Source organism: Neomonachus schauinslandi, chromosome 2 (assembly GCF_002201575.2).
Source record: "Neomonachus schauinslandi chromosome 2, ASM220157v2, whole genome shotgun sequence".
NCBI classification, from domain to species: domain Eukaryota; kingdom Metazoa; phylum Chordata; class Mammalia; order Carnivora; family Phocidae; genus Neomonachus; species Neomonachus schauinslandi.
The window spans coordinates 161,416,086-161,440,809 of record NC_058404.1 but is presented as its reverse complement, the minus strand read 5'-3'; the positions used below and the strand labels follow the sequence as shown (position 1 = coordinate 161,440,809).

Here is a 24,724-nt window from a genome sequence, read left to right as displayed (position 1 = left end):
ACTCCTTATCCCCTGACTTCCCATAAAATCCTCAAGACTGACTCTCATTGGACTCTCATTGGATCATGTGCCCATATGAGCCAAACACTGTGGACCGTGGTTCAGGCCTGGGATCTGGGCCCACCCCTGGACCTGGAGATAGTTCAGCTCTACCTGAGCCAGGTGCACAGATAGTGGGAAAGATGAGGGTCTCCAAAGAAATGTCCAGGTGCTCTTACCAGAACGAAAGAAATGAATGCAAACAGGTGACAAGTGCCAGTGTCCACTATAATTTCTTTCTTTCTTTTTTTTTTAAAGATTTTATTTATTTATTCATGAGAGACAGAGAGAGAGACAGAGGCAGAGGGAGAAGCAGGCTCCCCGTGGAGCAGGGAGCCCGATGCGGGACTCGATCCCAGGACCCTGGGATCATGACCTGAGCCGAAGGCAGACGCTTAACCGACTGAGCCATCCAGGCGTCCCTATAATTTATTTCTTGATTCACAAATGTTTATCGAAACACCAAGAATGTTCCTGGCCTTGTTGCAGTTGATGGGGATGTGGAGTGAGGAAAACAGACAAAAATCCCTGCCGTCCCGAAAGGTCCTTCACATTCAATAATGATGAAGCAATTTCTTGTGTCCTCTTAAAAAGCTTTGTGTATCTTCTTCTGGGATATTACCAAACTCGCCAGGGGGCTCTAGAATAATCTCTAGGTTCATAAAAAAGCAATCTGGGACTTTCACATTATGGGGAAGATGCAAAGGCTGGGTGGGGTTTTTCTTGTGAGAAAGGGACTAAGAGAGGAGCCAAGAAAAAGTAAAGGTAATATCCAAACAGCTTATAGGTGGAGTTTGGGCATTTTTGGGTGAAGTCATCTCGTTCTCCAGAGAACTCAATTACTCTTGCCCCCGCCCTCCCATCCTAATCTTGCAGCAGAGTATAAAAAGCTGGAAGAAATATTAGTCTGACATATGGACATCAATTAGGCTTTTATAGGTCGAGGAAATAAAACACTAACTTCTAATGGTTGCTACTAGTGAACATGGCAAAGTAATTTGTCTCCCGAAGAAGCATGAAAGCACGTCCGCAGTTTCCTGTTTTGCCCGCTGTCTCCCACCATGGTAGTTTGTTGTCCCAACAAGTTTATTTTCAATTGTCGTAGGACATATGCTTACAGTTTTAGGAATGGAGCCACTTGAGATAAGGTGGAACTTGTCACCGAGGAATGAACTCCAGTAAAGTTGCTTCCTTGCCCGTATTTCGGGACACGTTGATTATCCTCCAAAATGTGCCCGAGTCAACGCACTAATTCAGAGCTTTGTGCAAACTTCTGACAGAGGCACAGACCATATTTTAAATGACACAGAAACATTTGCTATGCACCCCCTTCTCCTCAGTGCTTCCCCCCCCCACCACCACCACACTCAGCCACCATGCCTTGGCAAATACTGCTGGCCATAAGGTTTTTATTTATTTAAACAAATATCTGGTGAAGAAAGAAAATGGAAATAATCATTTTTAGGTGGTGGTTGGGGGTGGTGAGGGTGGGGAAAGAATTGAGAGAAGACCAGCAAGGAATTTCCTTCTCCTCCACTATTCACTAGAGTGTTTCGGGTGACCTGTTATGCCCTTGCCAAAAGCAAAACAAAAGGATGGTCTGGATATAGGTGGAGACAATTTTGGGGTATACCCTTTGACTCAACTTCTTAAAAAACTGGTCTCTTATGAACGTGTCTACAAGTTACTTTCTCCCTCTGAGTCTCAGTCTTCCTCATCTGTGAAATGGGGTTAAGAACATGGAGCTCTTAGGGGAGTTGGGGGATTAGATGGCGGGTCCTATGTGAAGCACCAAGCATGTTGGCACGACAGACGGAGTGTCCCATGAAAGGCAGTCACCCACGCACAAGCCCAATGTCATGTTTATGGAGTTGTTCATGGCATGTTGGGCCTGGGACTACAGTCCTTCCACATACAGGTGATCCAACCTACAGTGTCTCCAGATGCAACTCAGGAGACACCCAGGCGTTTTTTGAGTGGCAGCACGTTCAGAGACATTCACTCCAAACCGAGACAAAGACAGCTCTCCTTGATGGCTCAAGGGTCTGTTTTCCAGCCCCAAATAGGCTATTTAGATAACAAAGGCAAGTCTGAGATGTGAAATGGCTGATAGCAATCCCAAAATAGAGCTGATGTGAGCTGGAATAAAAGCCCTCTGTTGCCCATCAGTGTCAGCAGCACCTACGTGTGAAAGGTGGGTGCTGCAGACTCAGAGCACTGCGAGCTTCCCATATAAGGCGGGAGAGGGGTCCCCAGGAGACAAGGGAGGGGTTGGCAAACTACCGGGCTGGAGAAGGTCATTGCTCAGGCCATCCGTATGACATAGACCCTAAAAGAAACCTTCCCTCCAGCCTCATCTCCCAAAAGAAACGAAGCTCAGAGAGCTTACACGAGTTCCCCGAGGTCATACATATTAGGTGCAGGCAGAACTGAGAAGGACCCAGGTCTCCCACCACTCAGCCCAGCTGGTGCCTTCCCCGCGTTTCCCGGGTCATCAGACCCAGATGGACCTTGAGCGTGAGTGTTCTAGGCATAACCAGAATGTTGGAGAAGAAAACTTCCATGAAGCTGGGGAGCACCAAGGAAGAAAGGGAAAGGAAGTTGCTTTTTGAAAAAGGGGGAGAGAGAGAAGAGAAAGAAATGTGTTTTTCAGATACAAAATTGATATATGCTCACTAAAATGACAACTGTATGAAATAAAATGGGAAGATCTCATGCTCCTTGTCAGGCACAGAGTCCCCCTCTCACTCCCCACAGGTCAAAACTGTTCACAGTTTTTAGCGTGTCTTCCAGACTTTTTCTATACATGTATATGTATATACTTTTTTGTTCTAACAGAAGTGAGATTATACATACATCCCGTTTGGCAATTTGCTTTTTTTTTTTTACTTAATAATATACTATGCACGTCTTTCTGCATCAATGCTTATAGATCTACCTCATTGTTTTAAACGTCCCTGCAGTGTTTTATCATTTGCATGGAACATGATTAATTTGACCAGTTCTCTAACGATGGGCATGCAGATTGTTTCAGCATTCTCCTCACTAACACAAACGAGCCAGCAATAAGTATCTTGTGTATGTGAGCGTCTCTCTCATAAGTATTTTAGAGTTGGGTCAAAGGGCATATACATTTTAAATTTTGATAGATTTGACTAGCTACACTTTCAGAAACTGAAACGATATGTATTTCCACCAGGAGTGTGGGCCAGTTCCCCTTCATCTAAACCTTCATCAGCACTGGGTATCATCAATCTTTGTGCTGTTTCCTTGTGTTGTTTTCACATATATTCTTGAATTCTGAGTAGAGTTAGACATCCATTTGCATTGTGAATAGCTATTTGTATTTATTTTAGTGTGAAATGCTTGGGTTTTTTATTTTTTCCTTTTTTTTTTTTCTGTTTGGCTTTCACCTTTGTTTTCTTATTGGATTATAGCAGTTCTTTGTAAATTAAACAAGTGACTCTTAGTCTGCAAAATGGGTAGTGGTTACATTTTCCAGTTTGTTGTTTGTCTCTTGGCTTTGTGTGTGTTGCTATTTAAAATTTGTGTGTGTGGTCACATTTGTAAATCTATTATTTATACCTCCTGGGTCTTATGTCATGCTTGGAAGATCCTCACTACTCCAAAGGGATATAATTCTACCTTTGCTCTAAAGTTTTTATGGGGTTTTTTTTATATGTTACAAATAATAGACCAAAATGGAATTTCCTTTAGGCAAGGAATGGTGTAGGAACTCAGCTTCCTCTTTCTCTCCCTTTCTCCTCTCATTTTCCCCCGGATCACTAGTCTATTTTCTTAATGCTATTGATTGATTGGTTGGTTGATTTGTTCTTTGACCATTTCTATGAAATACCACTTTTTTTCTAAATCAAATTACTATTCATACTTAGGTATTTCTCTAGACTCTATTCAATGAATTGTTCTGTTCATTCATGTACTAGCATCATTCTTCTTCAAATACTGTAGCTTTATGATACGTTTTCAGTTTCTATGGAGGCTAATCTCCCCATAACTCTTCCATAAAATGTTTGTTTTTTTAAAAAGACTCTTGATTATGCTCCATAGAAAAGACATAGTATTGTATTTTACAAAATCCACTCCCACACACATTCTTTAGGCTTCTGCCATTACATCTTAGTAAAATCTTGCAATGTGTATTAGCTACTCCCTCCTCAGATGTTCCTGACCCTGGGGCATGTTGAGATTTGACCTTAGTTATTGGTCTAGTAGCAACAAAGGGTAGCTGTGGTGTGTCTGGAAGAGAATAAGCACCCCTTGCAAGGCTTCTTTCCTGGGTGAAGTTACCACAGGGTTTGCAACCAAAGAAAGTTAGTCTGCTCAGACATAGGAGGAACACACGTCCACTGGCAAGAGAGGCCCAGAGTGACTTCGCCACGTTGGGAGTGCCACACACCCCCCCCCCCCCTTCACGTTTCAGCATCTCCTTCCTTCTCAACCAACTCTCTAACTTTTACACAAGAAACTTGGTAAGGCTGTGAATTCAACTGACCTTGTAATTCTGCAACCCTCCCAATCCCATTTTGTGTTTGATGTTTAGCAATGTGAGCCTGTGGCTACAATAAACAAAAGATTCTTTTAGGTCTGCTGTGGCAATTTTCTGGTTCTCAGAACATGGCTTGAGCTGAGAATTAAAGGACCTTAGCTTGTCATTTGCTTTCTGTCAATGCTCCACTGCACCTAGGAGAACCCATCCAATGCTCCAGGCCTTGCTCTAGCTCATTCTTCACCAGTCATCTTAGCTTGATTAATGGTCAAGCCGTTGAATGCCGTGATTAGCATCTCTTTCCCACTGGCAAGGACCTCCTCCCCGCACTCAAGCCCATATGGATGTATGCGTGCATGGATGTACGGATGTGTGTGTATATATATGGAGAGAAGGAGAGGGATTATGAGGAATTTGCTTGTGTGATCAGAGGCTGTGAAATCCCATGATTGTCTGCAAGGCGGAGACCCAGAAAACCTGGTGGTATAACTCAAAAACTATGAGTCTGAGTCTGATGGCCAAAGAAGATGAGATATGTCCCAGTCAAGCAGCTTGGCAAGGAAAAAAGGGGTGAGGTTTTTTTCCTTCTATACCTCTTATTTATTCGGGCCCTCAAAGGATTGGATGATGCTCACTCACGCTGGGGAGGGCAATCTACTTTACCAAGTCTACCAATTCAAATGCTAATCTCATCCAGAAACACTCACAAACACACCCAGAAATAATGTTGAATCTGGGTACCCCATGTTCTGTCAAATTAACCCATAAAATTACCTATCACACCCCTTAACCAACCTGATGCCTAATTGTCTCCTTTGCCTCTCCACGTATTGGCATTTGAAATCTACAACGTCAACATCTCTAGTGCTCAGACTCATGATTCCTTTGCAGGAAAAGCTCTGAAAAAAAATGATCTTTGTGGAAAAAGACAGAAACTAATAAAATAACACAAATCTAAACAAGGAGATGAGGCTAACCAAAGCATGGGATGTAGGTGAGAGTCTGTTTCCTTGAGCACTAGCTTGAAACCACTAGCTCATAAGTAAGATTTTGAGCTGAAGTCCCCTGAAACAGTATCAGTGGGAAGAGGAATGTAAAACGTTTCCTCTATTCCTCTGATAAAAAATATGACTTTACTTAAGAGTTTTTAGCAAAATTCAAGACATCAGCTAAAGAATTAAGCCTACTAAGGATAAACCAGTGCCTACCACTAATACAGGGGACCTCAAAATATGACTGCAGACTGGCAGTGTCAACATTACTTGGGAATTCACTAGAAATGCTAATTCTCAGACCCCACCCCAGACTCACCCAGAATCAGAGACTTGCTGGGTATAGGCTGCGTGGGGCCCAGGACTCTGTGTTTTAATAAGCCCCCAGGTGATTTGATGCCTACTCATGTTTGAGAATCACAGGTTTAGACAAACCTGAATTCGAGAGTCCTGACTCCTCCACGTATAGCCGGGGTGACTTTGGCAAGACATTTAATCTACTCCTCAGTTTTCTCATCTATGTCAGCTGGACCTTAGTGGTAGCTAATATAGGCTTGTTGTGAAAATTAAGTAATAAAATGGGTGTACAGAATGTATGAAAGAGCCTGCCACAGAGCGCTTAAAAACTTAGCTTTTCAACTGTCTCTTCAGGCTGTAATGGGGATTAAAAGGACTAAGGGTTTTGGAGTTTAGTGTAGCAAACACCAGGCACATAAACAGTCTAATGTTTGGGGTTCCTGGGTGGCTCAGTCAGTGAAGCATTTGACTCTTGATTTCAGCTCACGTCATGATCTCAGGGTTGTGAGATCGAGCCCCGTGTTGGGCTCCTCTGTCAGTGGGGAGTCTGCTCGAGATTCTCTCTCTTCCTCTCCCTCTACCCCTCCACCCACTCATGCTCTCTCTCTCTCTCCCTCCAAAATAAATAAATAAATCTTTAAAAAAACAAAACCAGTATATGCTCAATGATGGTAGCCAGGACTAGTATCCGTGGTGGTGGTAATAGTCGTGATGGTAGTAATATAACCCTCAACACCTATTGTACTTAAACTTTGTGTGTACTTGCTTGTTTAAGTACTGCATGTACTTAAACCCCTTACACGCTACATTTAAAACTCCAAACAACCGTATAGGATAGGTGTAGCCTAATTATCACCGCTTGTGAGATGAGGGAATCGAGTATAAAAGGGTGAAGTTTCTCCCCCAAGATTACCTAGCTCTTAAGTGATGGAACAAGGATCCAAAACCAGGTCGCCTAGCCCCCGAGTCTGTGCACTTAAGCACTAATCTGCAGAGATACAGAAGAAATGCTAAGAGAGGGGGAGGGAGAGAAAGAGGAAAATGGAGGGGGTAGGGAGAGGAGAAGGAAGAGGAGAAGGGAGAGTGAGGGAGAGAACGGGAGAGAGAAGATGCCATTTTATATTTATTCCATTTTCCAGAAATGCAATCCATCCTCTTGCACAATTTTCAGCCAAAGAAGTGATAAATAGTGTTGCCTCCAGCCTCAGGCTCCAAGGAAAGGAAGGAAAATGTTCAGCAGGAGTCCCCAGGGGCGGGGGGTTGGCCAGTGCTTACAACTGTCTCACTGGTAATGACCCGGGAAACAGAAAAAGATCACCTGTCAGTTTCACTGTAGTTGGTGCTGGCAGGAAAGACCCCAGTGGGACATACAATTGGATCTATTAGAGAGAACTTAGACATTCCGGCAAACTTGGGCCAAGACATCTGTAGAAAAATAATCCCAGGTGGACTTGGGAGAGGGGCAGGGGAGAGGCAGGTGAAAGTACAGGGTCCCTTCAGTTCACTGTCACACTACGGACAGAAAAGCCTAGGTTCCCCCAGTGAGCCATGGCTACAGCGGGGAGAAATAGGAGACAAGCCCCCTTCCTTCCTGCCTTGCAGCCAACAGAGACACACCTGGAATACGGCCTTTTATAGGTGCAGGGAGACCTCAAAGATAACTTCCAGTTTCTAAAGATGACAGGGAATAGCAACCCCAAAAGAATTCTTAGGTTTCAGAAATTCGTAGTCTGGGAACAAGTGGAGGTCAGTGAGACCCATTTGCTAGAAAGTTTCAATTCAGTTGATCCGGTATTTATTACATACTATGTGTCAATTATTTTCTAGGTTCTGCTAAAGTAGAGATAACTGAAACACAACCCTGTCCTGAAAAGTTCCCAGTCTAAAGCAAAAGGAGAATTACAAACAGATAATTACATGCAGTAAAAAAAAAGGGGGGGGGGCATTAAGAGGATGACCTAAGAACACAGGAGTAGGGGTATCTAATCTAGTCTAGGCCCAGAAGGGAGTATACATCAAGGAAGCCTTCCTAGAGGAGGTGACGCTGGAGCTGAGTATTAAAAGATAAGGACCACATGTTCACCAACATTTACTATGGTCAGTCTTTCCAATTTTAGACATTCTAATTGGGGTCAGTAACTCCTTTTTATAATAAATGCTTAGCGGCTCTTCCTCCGCCGCCTCCCATAGATGACTGCGCGGGGTCAGCGGGGTAGGGGCGGGCGATGGTGCCGGCAGGTGCTCGAGGCACCTGCACCAGATCACAGTGCAGACTTGGCACGTGAACGAATCCAGCGACCGTCCGAGGCGGCCCCACCGCCCGGAGCCGCGTCACCCAGGCAGCCTGGCGCAGCTGCGCGGCGCTCACAGTTCTTTACTGGAAGCTGGGTGCCGACAAATATGAGAATGATCCAGAACGAGAAAAGATCCGAAAAGAGAGAAATTACTCCTGGACAGACATAATAGCCCTATGCAAAGATAAACGACCAAAAATCATGAAGAGGAGATGAAGGTGCTCTAGGAGGAACATTGGCACCTGGATCAGGTGATCCGCTACGTCTTGCAGGGCAGGGGGTTCTTTGACGTGAGAGAGAAAGAGGACAAGCGGATCGCATTTTCATGGAAAAGTGACATGGTAACTCTTCCTGCAGGGATTTACCAGCGCTTTACGCTGGGGGAAGAGAACTGCGGCTGTGTGGGGGAAAGCCAGGGTGGACCGCGTACACAGGGCCAGCTGACCATTTGGAGGCTCAGGGGGCAACAGGTGGAAGTTTTGGGGCTGGCCGCGCCGCGGCGCCCCACCCCCCTCCGCCGGCTTTTGCACTTGTGAACGTTCTGAACGTGATCCCAGCAGAGAGCTTGTCCTTTCTCCTTGCTTTTATATTGTTGACTTGGGGCTAAGTGAACTGTCCTTTGCAAGATGATTCGATCAGAGTATGTTTTCGTGAAAGGAGTTTTATTATAAAAGTGATTTTTACATAGAAGCAACTGGGGGGATGTGGGCAAATCACATTCACTTCACCTAATTGAAGATCAGTGGTCCGCAGCCCTGTGTTAGTGCGTATTGGACTTGACCCCAAATGAGAGCCATCTCCCCGAATCTAAGTGCCCAGCTGCTCCATCTGGACCCGGTTCTTCGACTGTTAGGAGATGCCAGTCGATGCAGTGCCTGCTTTGTAAGAAGGTGTCATAGTAGATGGCAGGATTGGCCAGACAGAAGATACTTTTCTCCCCAAACTGGGTGGGGAGTGCTGTCGTTTGGGGGAGGGGGAGGGGGGAGGGCGCGAGCTCTCATCCTAGCGGGGCCATACTCAGTTGCTTATGTCACTTTCTTGTTCAAAATAAAGTGGCTGCCTTAATTTAAAAATAAATAAATAAATGCTTTGTAACACCCTCACCATTACGCTGAAATAAAATTTATTGTTACTATATGGACCGATAATGCCTCATTAAAACAACAGTTACAATGCCCCGGCTGTGAACAGAAGAGAAATAAAAAGAAAAGAGTTTCTAATAAAATAAAATGCGTTTCAGTGTGTAAATAAGTGGGCATAAACTGGAAGCCATGCCAACATAGTCAAAGGTTTACACCTGCTTGTGGAGTAATGGTGACAGTCCCAGTGACAAATGCAGATAGACGCGGACACGTCGCCTGGCAGCCCACACCCCATAAGCAGCATGGGGTCATGCTGCCAACAGGGCCGTGATTTTCTAAAGTGGTGAACCACTTCGACTAAATTCCCAGACAAAACAAAGTGCATTCTTCCTTAATGCACCCCGTAATTGCATTTGTGTAAGATTTAATGTTTATTAAAACTATAGAAAAATTGTTTTGTGTTTACTCACAAAGTTAGATTCTAGGCTCAGATACAAAGGGATTGATTGATGGATTTTTACCTACCTGGACATCCAGTGGACATTAGAAATCCATGTGGGCAAGATCTTTGTATTCTGGATTTTTTTTTTTATGCTCAGACTTAGGTCATGATTTTATTTATTTTATTTTTTTATTTAAATTTTGTTAGTGAACATACAGTGCAATATTGGTTTCCGGAGTAGAACTCAGTGATTCATCACTTATATACAACACCCAGTGCTCATCACAAATGGCTTCTTTATTTTTTTTTAAGATTTACTTATTGGGGGGAAGGGGCAAAGGGAGGAGGAGAGAGAGAAAATCCCAAGCAGTCTCCATACCCAGCTCAGAGCCTGACGTGTCGCTCAAACCCTGAGACATGAGATCATGACCCAAGGTGAAATCAAGAGTCAGTTGCCCAACCAACTGAGCCACCCAGGTACCCCAACAAGTGCCCTCTTTAATATCTATCACCCATCTAGCGCATCCCCCATCAACTGTCCTCCATCAACCCTCAGTTTGTTCTCTATCATTAAGAGTCACTTATGGTTTATTTCCCTCTCTCCTTTTTTTTCTTTTCCTCCTTCCCATATGTTCATCCGTTTTCTTTCTTAAATTCCACATATGAATGAGATCATATGGTATTTGTCTTTCTCTGACCGACTTATTTCACTTAGCATAATACACTCTCACTCCACCCACGTTTTTGCAAATGGCAAGATTTCATTCTTTTTGATGGCTGAGTTTTTGATGGCTCCATTGTGTGTGTGTGTGTGTGTGTGTGTATGTGTTTATTTATTTATTTATCTCCTTTATCCATTTATTAGTCGATGGACATTTAGGCTCTCTCCATAGTTTGGCTATTGTTAATAATGCTGCTACAAACATCGGGGTGCATGTACCCCTTTGGATCTGTATTTTTGTATCCTTTGGATGAGTACCTAGTAGTGCAATTGCTGGATTGTAGGGTGGCTCTCTTTTTAACTTTTCGAGGAAACTCCATACTGTTTTTCAGAGTGGCTGCACCAGCTTGCATTCCTACCCACAGTGTAACACTGTCCCGCCAACATCTGTTGTTTCTTGTGTTATTGATTTTAGCCATTCTGACAGGTGTGAGGTTTTTTTTTAAGGGACATTATTGGCACAACTGAACACTTGGTACAATTATGGAAATTTATAAATATGAACTATAAATTATTAATGTAAAACTGTATCAGTTATCAATTTCCTGGCTGTAATATCTGTAGTTGTGTGAGAGAATGCCTTTGTAATTAGGAAAGATGCACTGAAATATTTAGGAGTAAAGTACTATGATGTTTGTAATTAAATCTCACATGATTTGGTCAGAGAGAGGGTTTTTTTAATATATATACACAGAGAAAATAATATGGCAAATGTGCCAAAATATCACCACTTGGAGAATATAGGTGAAAGGGACTCAGGTGCTCCTTGGACTATTCTTGCATCTTTTCTGTAGGGGTGAATATTTTCCAAAATAAAAACTTCAAGAAGAGGGAAAAAGCTTTTTGTTAGCCGCAGAGCTTACATAAAAGAAAGCTATGCAGAATATGGGACAATTCTTTGCCATGTGGGACAGCCCCATACTTCCCAGAACATCCAGCACTTCCTGAGCTTCTACCAACGCTGTGCTTACTCACTGGAGAGTCCAACAGTGCCCATACGAATTTATAGAGAGAGACACACAGACAGACAGACAGAGAGCAAGTTGTGCTTGATATCTCCCCACTCCATTGAGAACCATCACTGGCGGGGACCCCATGTAGCGATGTGCACTGAGTTAGGGGTCAAAAGCATGTGTGGGCTTTTAGAGCTAAACAGGGAGTATCTCACTTCTCAAAGTACGGTCCATTGACCAAACGTACCAGTTTGCCCTGGGGGAATCGACTGAAATACCAAATCTCAGCTCCTACCCACCCAACCCCTCCACACTCTCCATGCCCCCACCCTCCACCCTCCGGAACTTCTGAATCAGAATCTGTTTTAACAGGATCCACATGATGTTAATGCACATGAAAATGTGAGAAGCACTGCTTTAAACTGGGTTTTAAGCTGTGGTCTCTGAGGAAGTCCCTCGGGTGGGATGGGACATGCAGAGGAGGCCACCTTCATGCTTGCTTCAACCAGAGGGCTCAGCTCTGTGAGCTTCCACTTAAGCTTTGGGCTGAAGAAAAGGGTAGACAGCTAAAAACACCTGGAAAGCCCTCTCCGATTCTCAATCTACCAGTGAAGAAACAGAGGCCTTGGAGGTTACATGACTTGTCACAGGCGCAAGATGCATTTATGATGTTCAGGACTCAAATCCACACTCCCGACCCTGAGCACAGTGCTCTCCCCACAAGCACTCTGAGCCTGTTTTCCTCAGCGATCCAGTCTGAGGCTGGACGACACAGTTGTCGCCGTCCCAGAGCGCCGACAGACCCCAGCCAGCCCCTGTTCCATGCCAGAAGCTGGGCAGCAGACTCCTGCAGCATAACCTACCCCCGGCCTACAGACTCTGACCTGCTTTGCTTTCCATAGTGCTCGTCACGGACTCTGGCCACCCATGCGTACCTGGTATGTTGGCCCCGACCACTACGGATTTTGTCGGAACCATGAAACAGTCCCCCGAGCCCTGCCCAAACTCCGTGGGGGTCAAAGGGAACAGTCCTTCTAATCTAAACTGGAGTCAGCTCTGAGATCAGAGATTGGTTTGTTATATTTCTCACAGTAATAAGCACCTGGTCCCTTTTTGCCAACAGCCCACAGCTTTGTCCCCCCCAGGGCAGGATGTGAGCCAAGACACTGAGACAGTCTGACTTCAGCACTTACGTGCTTAGTCAATACTAACACTGCCCTCCCGCCCCCCACACTTACTGGCTGGGGGATATTGACCAAGTCACCTCACCAGTGAAAGCTTCAATCTCTTTAGCTGGAGAATGGGGTTGTAACACATGACCTAAACCTTGTTGAGCAGCCAGGGAACAGTGGGTGCTGAGCACCTCTGGTCCCCACCCTCCTTCCTGCCCTCTCCCTGGCCCACCTTCTCTAATTCACCAGGTTACAACGCCCTTTGCACACCATTATGAAGATGCGGGGGGAGGACGGGAGTGGAGGAGGGGATAAGAAAGAGGGCAGGAAGGTGGGGAGGCTGCTCTGAGCAGCTCCAGGCTTGTCCGGGCCGCTGGACCAGCCTCAGACTCAGCAGCCCCTGATGGGTGTGTCCCATTTGCCCCATCTTTAGATTTCTGCCACACTCTCTGTCGGGCCTTCAGAGCCCCTGTGGTGCTCCTTACAGGGGCCTCCAAATGGGCCTGGAAGGAGCAGGTCAAGTGTGGTTTTGGTCCTCCCAGAAGCTCTGGTCCAGCCACTCTCCCCCAAATCCCCAAACCTTCCATGCATGCCCCTTCCTAAAGAAAGGCCCAACTATGAGGATTTTTTATTTTTTTATTTTTTGAGGATTAAGGAGAGATGCCTACCAGGGCTAATACTGTCAAGAGTGGAAAGAACAGATCTTGAGGGCGCCTGGGTGGCTCAGTTGGTTAAGCAACTGCCTTCGGCTCAGGTCATGATCCTGGAGTCCCGGGATCGAGTCCCGCATCGGGCTCCCTGCTCGGCAGGGAGTCTGCTTCTCCCTCTGACCCTCCTCCCTCTCATGCTCTGTCTCTCATTCTCTCTCTCGCAAATAAATAAAAAATTAAAAAAAAAAAAAAGAACAGATCTTGAATGGCCTCTGTTTAGAAATTGTGAGGGCAGTGAGTTAGCTAACTTGGTACCATTACAGGTAGATTTTAGCAGTGTCTGATTTATTTCTTTAAGAAAATCCTATATAGCCCTTACCATGTGCCAGGCATGTGCTATGTATTTTATAAATATTACCTCATTGAACCTCATAACAACCAGATGAGTGACCAGGGCACAGAAAGATTAAGAGTTTGTGATGAGCACAGATCAACCTCATGCAGTGAGCAGCGGTAAGAAAGTGATGGGCATCTGACCCCCCCCCCCCATCAGAACAGGATTTTTTTCCTTTGGTGCTGAATGGAGGTGCATGCAGGGAAACGGGCAAGTTTAATGATTGAACCTGCTCTCCGCTGGGCTGGTCGCAGGCTCTCAGCCGCCTTGCTGACCCAGCCACCAGTCTCAGAGCAGGGCCTCTTTGACCAGGGCCAGGCTGTGGGAGAATGGCTGGATGCACAGAGAGGATGTTCCCAGGGGAGGGGTCAGTGGGGTTGAGCCTGGGGCTGAGCCTGCCCGTGAGACCGACGCCCTGCAAGCTCCTGGGAGGCGGTGCAGACCCACAGCCTGGCCCCCACTCCTCCACTGGAAACACAGCAGCAGACCCCTTGGGCATAACCAACCTCCTGGCCTGACAGAATCCTACCTGCTTTATTTCCCATGATGCTCATTTGCAGACTTCTGGGACATCAGTGAACACTTGGTATGTTAGCCCAGACCACTAACGTTTTTGTTGGAACTCTTCCCCACCATCTCCCAAACATCACCGTGAAATAGCGCCCCCCATCCCTGCCCGAAGTCTGTGCAAGTCAAAAGAAACAATCTTTTTCATCTAAACTGGAATTAGCTCTGGGATCAGAGATTGATTTGTTACATTTCTTACAGTAATAAGCAGGGTCTGTCACTGTGGATGTTATGTGCAATTGTGTTATCTCCTAAGGGCTGTCTGAGGCATTTTGCCTGCACAGGCCTTTACAAATTATCATCTGCCGTTTAGGCAAGCCATCTTTACTAACTCATGATCTGAGGCATTATTAATTTATTACTCGACTTTGCGTAGTGGCTTGCCTTAAAAAGGCCAGCAATTAATCACATCTCCCTGCTCGAAAAGTTTTGATTGAACTTCCTTTTATGTTTTTACACTTATGCATGAGTTTGAAACAATGAAAAAACCCTAAAGTACATATGAAACCCCAAATTGGTCTTTTACACATTCAAAAATTGCAGCAAAACCAATTTAAAAGGAAATGTTTTCATCTAATTGGAAAAGATGGGGGCCCAAGCCTTTTCTATTTGGATCCAGTCTTTCCTTGGCAGGACTGGCCAGGTACCCCGGAGTAAGGCACACTAACCCACCACTCCACTCACAGTCAGTAAATAGGCTGATCCAGCTTTCCAGTTCCAGCTGACTGATAAACACAAACTAAACAAAACCATGAAAGCTAAAGAGCAAACTGGAAACTGAATACTCTCTTGCTTTTATTTCTTCTGCTATTGTGTGCTAACTTGGGGAAGAGAAACCATTGAAAAGCTCTCTCATGTTTCTATCTTACAAGACATTTTAACCAATACATCTTTGAGCTGGCTCTAGGTGGATCAGCGATCAATGCTGAGATCATTCAAAGCAGCTACATGAAGAACCAAGCAGACCAACCATTACTTGGTCCTAGTAATCTCACTGGTGGACCACACTGTGGCCTGCCACACGCTCTCCACAAGTCCTTTGTCTCAGAAGCACGCAGTGAGGCTAGAAGTCGAGGAGGTCCAGTGTTTTGACTTCATTTCTTATTGATACCTGGCTTGCCCAGTGTGATGGGCTGGATTATGTTCCCCCCAAATTCATATGTTGCAGTCCTAACCCCTAGTACCCCAAAATGTGACTATATTTAGAGAGAGGAACCTTAAGAGTTAATTATGTTAAAATAAAGCCATTAGAATGATCCCCAATCCAATATGACTAGTGTTAAAAGAAGAAGAAGTTTGGACATAGACACGTACAGAGGGAAGGCCACGTAAAGACACAAGGAGAATGTGGCCATCTACAAGCCAAGGAGAGAGGCCTCAGGAGAAACCAACCCTGCTGACACCTTGATCTGAGACTTCCAGCCTCCAGAACTGTGAAAAAATAAATTTCTGTTATTTAAGTCACCCAGTCTGTGGTACTTTGTTATAGCAGGTATAGGAAACTAATAGCCCCAGCTTTCATTCAGGTCTTAAATTTACTATTTAAGTTAAAAAAATAATAATACATTTAACCATGGAAAGTTATATATGCTTGTAGTGAGTAGAAATAATCTGAGCAAAGAAGTTGGAAATCTTGGCAGGCCACAGAGCAAACTCATAGCCACCAGGTAGGCAGATTCTTCCCAAGTGACGTGTAACTGGATGGTTGGAAGTCATATCTTCAAATGAGCTTCTCCTCCTATGAGTCAGGAGGAGACAAATTATTCATGAGCTAGAATAGAAAGGCTGCCCTGAATTTCCTACAAAGAGGAACTGAGGTAGCTCCATGAACATGGGCTCCTAGTAGAAGAAAGGAGCTTTGATGCTTTGAATGAAAGTGCGTATGTTTCTCAATCACTAGCTGTGTTCAGCTAATTAACATAAGCTACCACACAGATAATCCTTAAAACCTTAGTGCATTTGTATGAAAAATTTTTATGTGTCTTTACAAGAAAATCTGATGTGGCTCTGCAGGAGTTTTCCTCCAAGTAGTGACTCAGGGATCCAGGATCCCTCTGTCCTGTGATGCTGCCATCTCAACATGGAGTTTCATGATCACTGTGATGGATGGAGACAAAGAAGATACACACCAGCTTTTCACTGTCTCAACCCAATAGGACACATATGCTCATGCTCTATTTGTTCCAATTAATATCAAGGAAAGTTGGGAAATATAGGGGAGCAGAGAGAATATTTGGTGAGCTCAGATGGTCTCTGTCACATTTTTTTGAACTTTTATTATGCATTAGCCATAGTACTAGGAACTTTACATATAGCATCTTGCTGCATTCCTTTTTTTAACCATGTGGAAACTGAGACTTACAGAAGTTAAGTTGCCCAAGGTCGTATAAACCTAAGTGGCAGAACCCACATGGGGATTCAGGAATGTCTATCTCCAGAAGTCCATAGCCACTGGGCTGTACTAATGGGACATTTTTTACTAAAAATCTCAACGCCCTTATCTTTCTTTTTATTTGTCTTCTTAATCACTGTGAAAACTTAGGGGGAAATGAGAGGTCAAAATCCAGAAATATTTGAATAACTGTCTACACCGTTCAAACTATCTGAGTGACTTGAGGGTATAGAGACTTGGTCTAGGACTGATGATACTCTCACTGATCTTATAAGTATTGAGGACAGCATTTTATTTTTGACATTAAATAATTCACTGAATAGCCTTCCCTCACAGTGAGCTTCACTTTATTTAAAAAGGAAGATGTTAAGATGTTTCATACACTTTTGACAGATTGTCCCTGAAGTCAAATAAAGGAATGTCAAAGAAATGAATAGTAAGATGATGGCACTCAGCTTACATGGTTGAATTTTCATACAGACCCCCGGGAAAAGGAGATGCTGCCCTCAAGATGACCTGTGACTCATAAACTAAGAACTGTGTAATGTTGAATGGTCGAAAAAGGTCTGAAAAAATGCCAGAGGAGGACAAGGTCACCGGCCCCAAACAAATCAAACCCACCCAAACACTGATCAGAGGCTTGCCTTCCTTATAGCTGCAGTGAGTTCTCTTTGTCCATTTGTACTGTGATGGATTATCATTTTAAAATCATTGGTCATCTTTCAAATAATGATCTTCAGTCGGAACCCACGACTCACTCACCTGTTTGGCTTGGAAACTAAATAACTTCGGTAACACAGTGATTTTATTTTTAAAGAATTATTTAAAGACACATTTGTATGGCTCAAAATGGAATACCCTGACCTGTGAGACTTACCCTTAATTTGACCTTGTCTCCAAGAACCTTACTGGAGACAATAGGGAAACCTCAAATATTCAGACTAATTGTGTGGTGGGAAAGGATAGAAACCAGACGAAGTTAGTAGGAAGTCTGAGTTCCAAAAGATTGTAAGAAACACCATCCTATTTTTTATCCAAGCTAGATTCAAACTCAACGTGTTGCTAATAAACTGCCAGTGGATAGCTAGTCCCAGTATTGGTTCTCACAGTGGTGCCAGTCAACAGCGTGGGGCCCTTGTTTTCACTGGTTTGAAACAAAATGAAAAGAGCAAGAACCATGCAGTGATTTGTTCGTGGGGTTAAATTTATTCAGCTTCTAAGTTCTGAGATTAGTTAATTCTTAATTTTTTTATTTTCAAATTATTCTTTCTCTAATGAGATGATGAAATAGGCTTCAAAAAAAGAAGTTACTTATTTAGCAAAGCAAATATCTGACACCCCTTTGTGAAATGCCCAAATATTTTAAAAATGTTATTCATCTGTAAAATCTAGCAACATTTGGCTCATGGTTTTCAGAGAACTGCCTTTCTCAATGAAGAAGTAAGCGGTTGGTAAATATTTGGATATCACTAGCCTCTACCATGAAGGCAATAGAGAGAAGTGTTTAAAGGAATGGCTTTGTGGTGAGGCAGACCTCAGTTCCAACCTTGGCTGTACCACTGACAGTGGTGAGACCCCGGGCAAGTCACATAACATCTCTGGACCTCTGTTTCCTCATCTGTAAAATGGGGATAATAGTGCAGTATCTATTTCTTAGAATTAATGTGACAAGTAAATGAGAAAATAAACATGAAGCAATTAGCACATAGTAAATACTCCATGAATGTTAACTACTGTTATTATTACTAACCGTATTAATAGATAAATGACTGCTTGAAACATGTGCTCTTAGCAGTAGTTTGGATTACACTCTTTATTTTATGAATTTGCCAAGCAAATCCTGTCTTATGGGATGTTTCCAAAATGAACTGATTCGATCCCCATTAAATGAACCCAGCTTTCAGATTATAGTATACAAAGCACTGAGAGTTTTCTGTCTGATTCTCCTCCCTCCAAGAACAGACCGAAGAAAGTCCTCTCTGCTCTCCTTTTCACTCCCTGGTGCTAAATGCCTTTGCCGCCATGTTGCCTTCCAGATGCTTCTCATGTCACTCAGGTTCCACAGAGACTCCAGGAAAATGGAAGACAGACAGTGGCGGCAGCCCTCTGGGCTCCTGCCATAGTCACACACAGACTCTCAAGAGAGATTAGAGACAGTATTTGACCTTATCATTTTCTCTATGACGCAACTAAAGCCAAGGTTATTAAAGCGCCTTAGCAGTAAAGTTACGGAGAAAAGAGTCAAGGCTGAATGCATGTTCAGTCATTATTTCTTTCCCTCTAAATAACAGCACACTATACAACCATAGTAACTTACCCCCACAGGGCCAAAGCAGGTTACATACATATGTACTTATCTATCACTAAATGTCAAGGGAGAGTTAACTTGGAGGTCACTCTGAATATTGGTGAGCATTCAGTAGCATTTGCCATGCTGAGTTCCCTCCCTGCATCTCTTTTAGCATCTCTTTCTCCTCCCCTCCAAACACAGAGTGCCCTTAGATCATTCTATTCCAGCCCTATGTTATCTGTTCTCATAGCATCTTGTCCTTCTCTTTCCCAGATCTCAACACTGTTCAAATTTTACTTTGCCCCTTCTAGACTCTGAACTCTCAGAAGGGCTTGGTATATTTCTGCTCACTATTGTATCCCAGCTTTTGGCATGATGCCTAGAATATCACAGGCCTTCAATAAAAATCTGTTAAAGATGGATGGATGGATGGATGGATGGATGGATGGATGGATGGTTGGTTGGATGGATGGATGGATGGATGGATGGATGCATGTTTGGATACGGTACCCAGACTACTCTCATTCCATGGAATTCTAGGATTAAGATCTCTTACTACTTCTTGCTTCATCAAAATGCACTGTCCTGTTTTCCATCTCTCTGCCTTGAGTCTATTTAATTTATTAAACACATCTGAATAAATGTTCTCCATAGCAACACACATGCATTTTAACAGGAGCCTTTGTGAAAACAAAATGCCTAAGGAATAACTGTGATTGTCAGACTCCAGGCCTCATGGACCTGGGGAAAAGTAAGATTGAGACAGGAAGTCCCTTTGGCAAGCACTCAATTCAGCAGTTTCTAGGTCACTCCAGTCAATCAGAGAGCCAGAGTAGTGAATGGTTAAGAGCAAGGCTCCCAGAATCAGACCTCATGGAGCTGGACTCCTACTCTCCCCCTCAGTAACTGTGTGACATTGGTCATGTTACTTTACTTCTCTGTACCTTAGTTTCCTGTTCTGTAATATGGAGATGAACTCTCCAAGCCATGAGTTTATTGTGACAATTAAATAAGGTGTGCCATCCAGAACACTCAAAATAGTACCCGGCCTGCCTCAGTAAACATCAGCTATTATTTTATACAAACTTGTGCCTGGTTTTTCCACACCATGTAACTGGGTTGACCACACGCTACATTTATCAGATTTCAGCATCTGTCTCAAAATCCAAGCCCAAATTTTACTTGCCACCAATAAGAAAGCTCACCAGACTTTGTCTCTGCTTGTAGGCCTGTTCAAAGCAGCATCCCAGGGAGACCCTGGTGAGCAAGATGACATCCCCATGGACTTTAAGGAAGACAACCACCATTTGGAATTGTGTGTTTTTAATTCTGGAATGCTTGCCTTTTAAAAAGTCAGCTGTACAAAGGAGGTGGGCTTTGCTTAGCTGAGAGCATATGTAGGGAGCCCAGATGCAGCAGATGAGTACACACAGGGGAGCCCAGATGTGGCAGATGAGGACACACAGACCCCATGTTCTTCCTAGGTTTGGGGTGCGGAGGCCTTTTCCTAAGGCAACACTGGCATTACACCTCTGTCTGTTGGCCCCGGGATTCTGTACCTTTGGCCTCCCCCTGCTGATAAGCCTCTCTCAGGGCCCTCTTTGCAATGTTCCCATTTCAGAGTATGTTTACCTCTACGACAAACGCACATCTCGTTATTAATGGAGGCTCGGAGGGGATGAGCAGCTGTTGTTTCTCACTTTGCTTTACAAACTTCAGAAACCTCCATTAAACTCCTTGGACTAAAGTGTCCAAGGGGCCCCAGCTCACACGCCACCCACCCCATCCCCCTGAAGGCCTTGTTTATGTGAAAAGTAGAGGAAAATGGAGAGCAGCCCAAAAAAGGTGAAATTCGAGGAACTGGACACCGCTGCTTTGATTAGAAGCCATAAGAAACAGAGTGGCACCTTCTGCCCTTTTACTGAGGCCTGGGTGCATTAAAATCTAGAGGGAGAGAACCCGGCATCAACTGGTGGGCCTGGAAATTTAAAAAAAATTAAAAAGAAAGAAAGAAAAAAAAAAGAATGTGGCCAAATCCCAAATTTCCAGGGACAATGATCATAGACCTTTTCAAAAAAGGCTGTGTGTAAAATAAGCCAGTCACAAAAAGACAAAGACTATATGATTCTCTTTGTGTGAAGTACTTAGAGTAGTCAAAGGTCCCCGAGACTGGAAGTAGAATGCCTGTGGCCACAGTTGGGGGAGGGGCATGGGGCATGAGCGTTCAGTGGGCACAGAGTTTCAGTTTCACATGATGGAAAGAGTTCTGGAGATGGAAGGTGGTGATACGAGAACAGCATGATGAATGTACTTAATACCACTGAACTGTACATTTAAAAATGAGTAAGACGGTAAATTTATGTCACGTGTGTTTTGCCATAATTAAATATACATGTGTCCTGCTCCTCAGAGAGTGACTCGCATTAATTCCAAGCCATGGGCACAATGTGTGGAAATGGCCTCTCTCCCTGGCTGTTTAGAAATACATGCCTAACTGATCTTCTGTGGAGACTGGCTTGAAGACTAGATTGCATTATGGTAGACTCTGCGTCTGGCCACACTGAGAAAAGATTCAGGAAAACTGGAATTAGCCTGTTGCAAAAATGTAAAGAAAGTGAGGTTGGTCTTTCCCTCCTCAGACATTTCTTATTTTTTCCCTAATTTTATCGGGCTTTCGTGCTCTCTTCTGAGTTTCTTCCCTCACAGAGCAGGATTTACCACACACTTAAAGATAAAACTGTATTTGGGTCCTTGCATGCAGTAGACGCTTGGTAAAAAGTAGTTGAATGAAGAAACTCTTTTCCTCTGCTAGTACTGATTATTTGTAAAGTCCATGCAGTCTTTCCAAACCTCTTTTTCATTGCCATTAGCTCATCTTATCCTCAAAACACTCATCTTGGGTTTGCCACCACGGGGAATTTGGCATGAGGGGCATTAGTGCTGCCATTTATCCAACAAGGAAAATCGAAGTGCTCTCTGTCAATGCCGCTCAGACAGCATTTGGAGAAGCAGCCTTAGCATCAGGGCTCCCGGCTGGTTTCTCAGTGCTCTCTGCACCCAGCCAGGATGGCACCCTCTCGGGATAACAGCTGACATTTATTGAGCACATCCTACATGCCAGACACCATGCTAAGAGCCCTACATGTATTAGCTTCTATAATCCCACAACAACACTCCCGGGTTGATATTACTATTATCCCCATTTACATGGGGGAAAATAAAGTACAGAAAGAGAGGGGTCAAGTGAAGAGAGATAAAGGCACATAGCTTCTAAATGGTGAAGCCAAGATTTGACCCCAAGCTTTCAGGCTTAAATTCATGCATTTAATTTCTATAAAATTACTGTCTTAAGATGAAAGCCATGTCATGTTATTCTGCAAAGAAGCTTTTTCAAGGAAAGCCAGAGAAGGAGGGAATGTTTAATCCAAAATGATGGCTCCCTAAAGGTGGACAATGAGGCATTTGGGGACCAAAGAAAACATATGGGGGTGAATAGGACTCTACGGGAACTTCCCTGCCCCGGAGCCCTTAGTCTTTGAAATCTATTGGATTGAATAGATTTTATAAGAAAACACTCAAATTCATTCTGGTTTAAAGTGAAATTCTAGAATGTTGACCAACTTTTTACCAATCCTGGTAAATCTTTTGTGTTGCCCAAGGGAGCCATCTTCAATAAGGAGTGTATTTTTATCCTCAGATCTAGTGGATTTCACTAGTCGTATGCAAGTCATGTTTCTGCTCTTTTGGTTCTGTTTTGTTTACAATAGGGAGTATAAAGTTGATTTTTTAAATTCCTACTTTCCTTTCTAATGACACCATATTCCATAGCACAACTTACTTAAAAATACATAGAGCAGGGAGGCCTGGGTGGCTCAGTCAGTTAAACGTCTGTGCACGTCTCATGGTCATGATCTCAGGATCCTGGGATGGAGTCCCATATCAGGCTCCTTGCTGAGCAGGGAGCCTGCTTCTCCCTCTGCCTGCCACTCTCTCTGTTTATACCCTTCTCTCTCTCTCTGACAAATAAATAAATAAAATCTTTAAAAAAAATACATAGAACAATATTCTCACTATGAGTATGTAAAGAATCACAATTATTTTCCTTCATAATATCATAAGTATGATACATACTATTATTAAAAGTAAATGTGTGGTGGATATAATTTTATTATTTTAAGAAAAAGGAAAAAGAATATTTCCTGTATGTGCCAGTATTTTTTTTAATTTTATGTATTTATTTTTGCAAAAGAGGGAGCACGCACGTGCCCATGTTCCTGAGTTGGGGGGAGGGGCAGAAGGAGAAGCAGACTCCTGTATATTTCAGTATTTTTAAGGTAACAAATGAAAAAAACTCAAATAAAACCCCCCTAGATAATGCAGGAAATTTATTGGTTCATATAACTAGGAAATTCAGCGGTCAAGAGGGCCTGAAAATTTCTAACACTCAAATGATGTCATTTGCCCTCACTTTCTCCCTCAGTCCTTTTCTGTCCCCAGTACCAGTCTCTGCTTTTGCTGTGTTTGGGTCTCAGTTCCTCTCATAATGGTTGAACCTCCACCATGGGCAGGGACAGGGTGAAGAGAAATATGGCCTCAAGCAGCTTCAAGCATAACCACACCTCATGAAAATTTCCAGAGGAAACAGAGGTTTGCTCTCTGAGCATATAAACATACAATCCCAAGGAAGACCCTCAGTGGTTCTTGTTTGGTCAAAAGTTTAATTCTGGGCCCATTGTCGCTGTGGCCACTGGAGAGGTTTTAGATTGGCCAGGCATAGAGCACATGCTCACTTCTTTGGCCAAGTCGTGAGCTCTGTGATTAGCAGCCATTCTAGAACACCAGGAGTGGGAGTAGGCACCGTTCCCCAAAGGGAGTTGGAAGCTATCAGTGGAAAGTGGCTATCATGTCCTCTGGGGCATTCTGTAGCTCTGGCAGAACATAAACCTCAGGCAGGGTTAAAGCCAATCTAGCTTTAATCATTTGAGCTAAAAAGAGGATTCAGTTTAGAAATAGAACAACTGTATTATGTTGCCAGAACCTCCTGTCCCAATGACTCATGCAAAAACTCACGGACACACACACACAAACACTTACTGAGCGCTTATAATACACTAGAAAGACTCACAGGGCTGTATTTAATGAAGCACAGTACCACTTATCAAATGTGTGACTTTGGACAAGTTACTGTTGCTTTTCTTCTTCCATTTCTTTATCTTTAATGGGAATAACAATATTCAATAGCTCATAAGGTTATTGGGAGGATAAATATGTTAATATGGGTAAAGCAATCGATAGTTCCTGGCTCATAGTAAATGCTATATAGATGCTTGTTGGTTTTAGTAGTAATATTCATATTCATATTAGAATTACATGACCCTGGGCAGGTTGCTTCACATCTCTGTGCTTTAGGATGTCCTTCTATCAAACAGGAATGACACACCTATTTCAACGTGTGAGGTTTAGGTAAAAATGACACATATAGAGCATCAAGCATATTGCAAACAAACAAGCCTGGCCATCATCAGGTGGGAACTGGACTCACTTTACAACCCCTGACCCCTCTCATGCGCCCTCACCACAGAGAGAGAAAACCACCATCTGGTGGTAGAGCAGAGCCAGCCTTGCTGTTGATTACTCTCCCCGTGAGCGTAATCCAGTGTTACTCTTGAAACGTCACTTCAAGTGCCTTGCTGGTCTGTGCCCCCTTGGTCTGTTCCCTGTCTACAAACAGGTTTTTTTTTTTCCTATCTACGAACAGTTTTAACATTTGATCTAAGTAAATGAGCAAAATCAATGTACTCTTGATAGTGAAAGAGAAAAGGCAATTTCTTACCATTTGGATGATAGTTGACTCTTCTCTTTTCCTCATGCTTCCTGTTCCAATCCATAGGGCCTTGTTTGAAATGTTAGTCTTAAAAACGACCAGTGAATA

General features: G+C 43.6%; 1 pseudogene; it reads left to right on the top strand.

Annotated features, from left to right (window-relative positions):
• Positions 1-7,512: 7,512 nt before the first annotated feature.
• Positions 7,513-8,736, top strand: LOC110590793 (annotated as a pseudogene).
• The last annotated feature ends 15,988 nt before the right edge of the window (positions 8,737-24,724 follow it).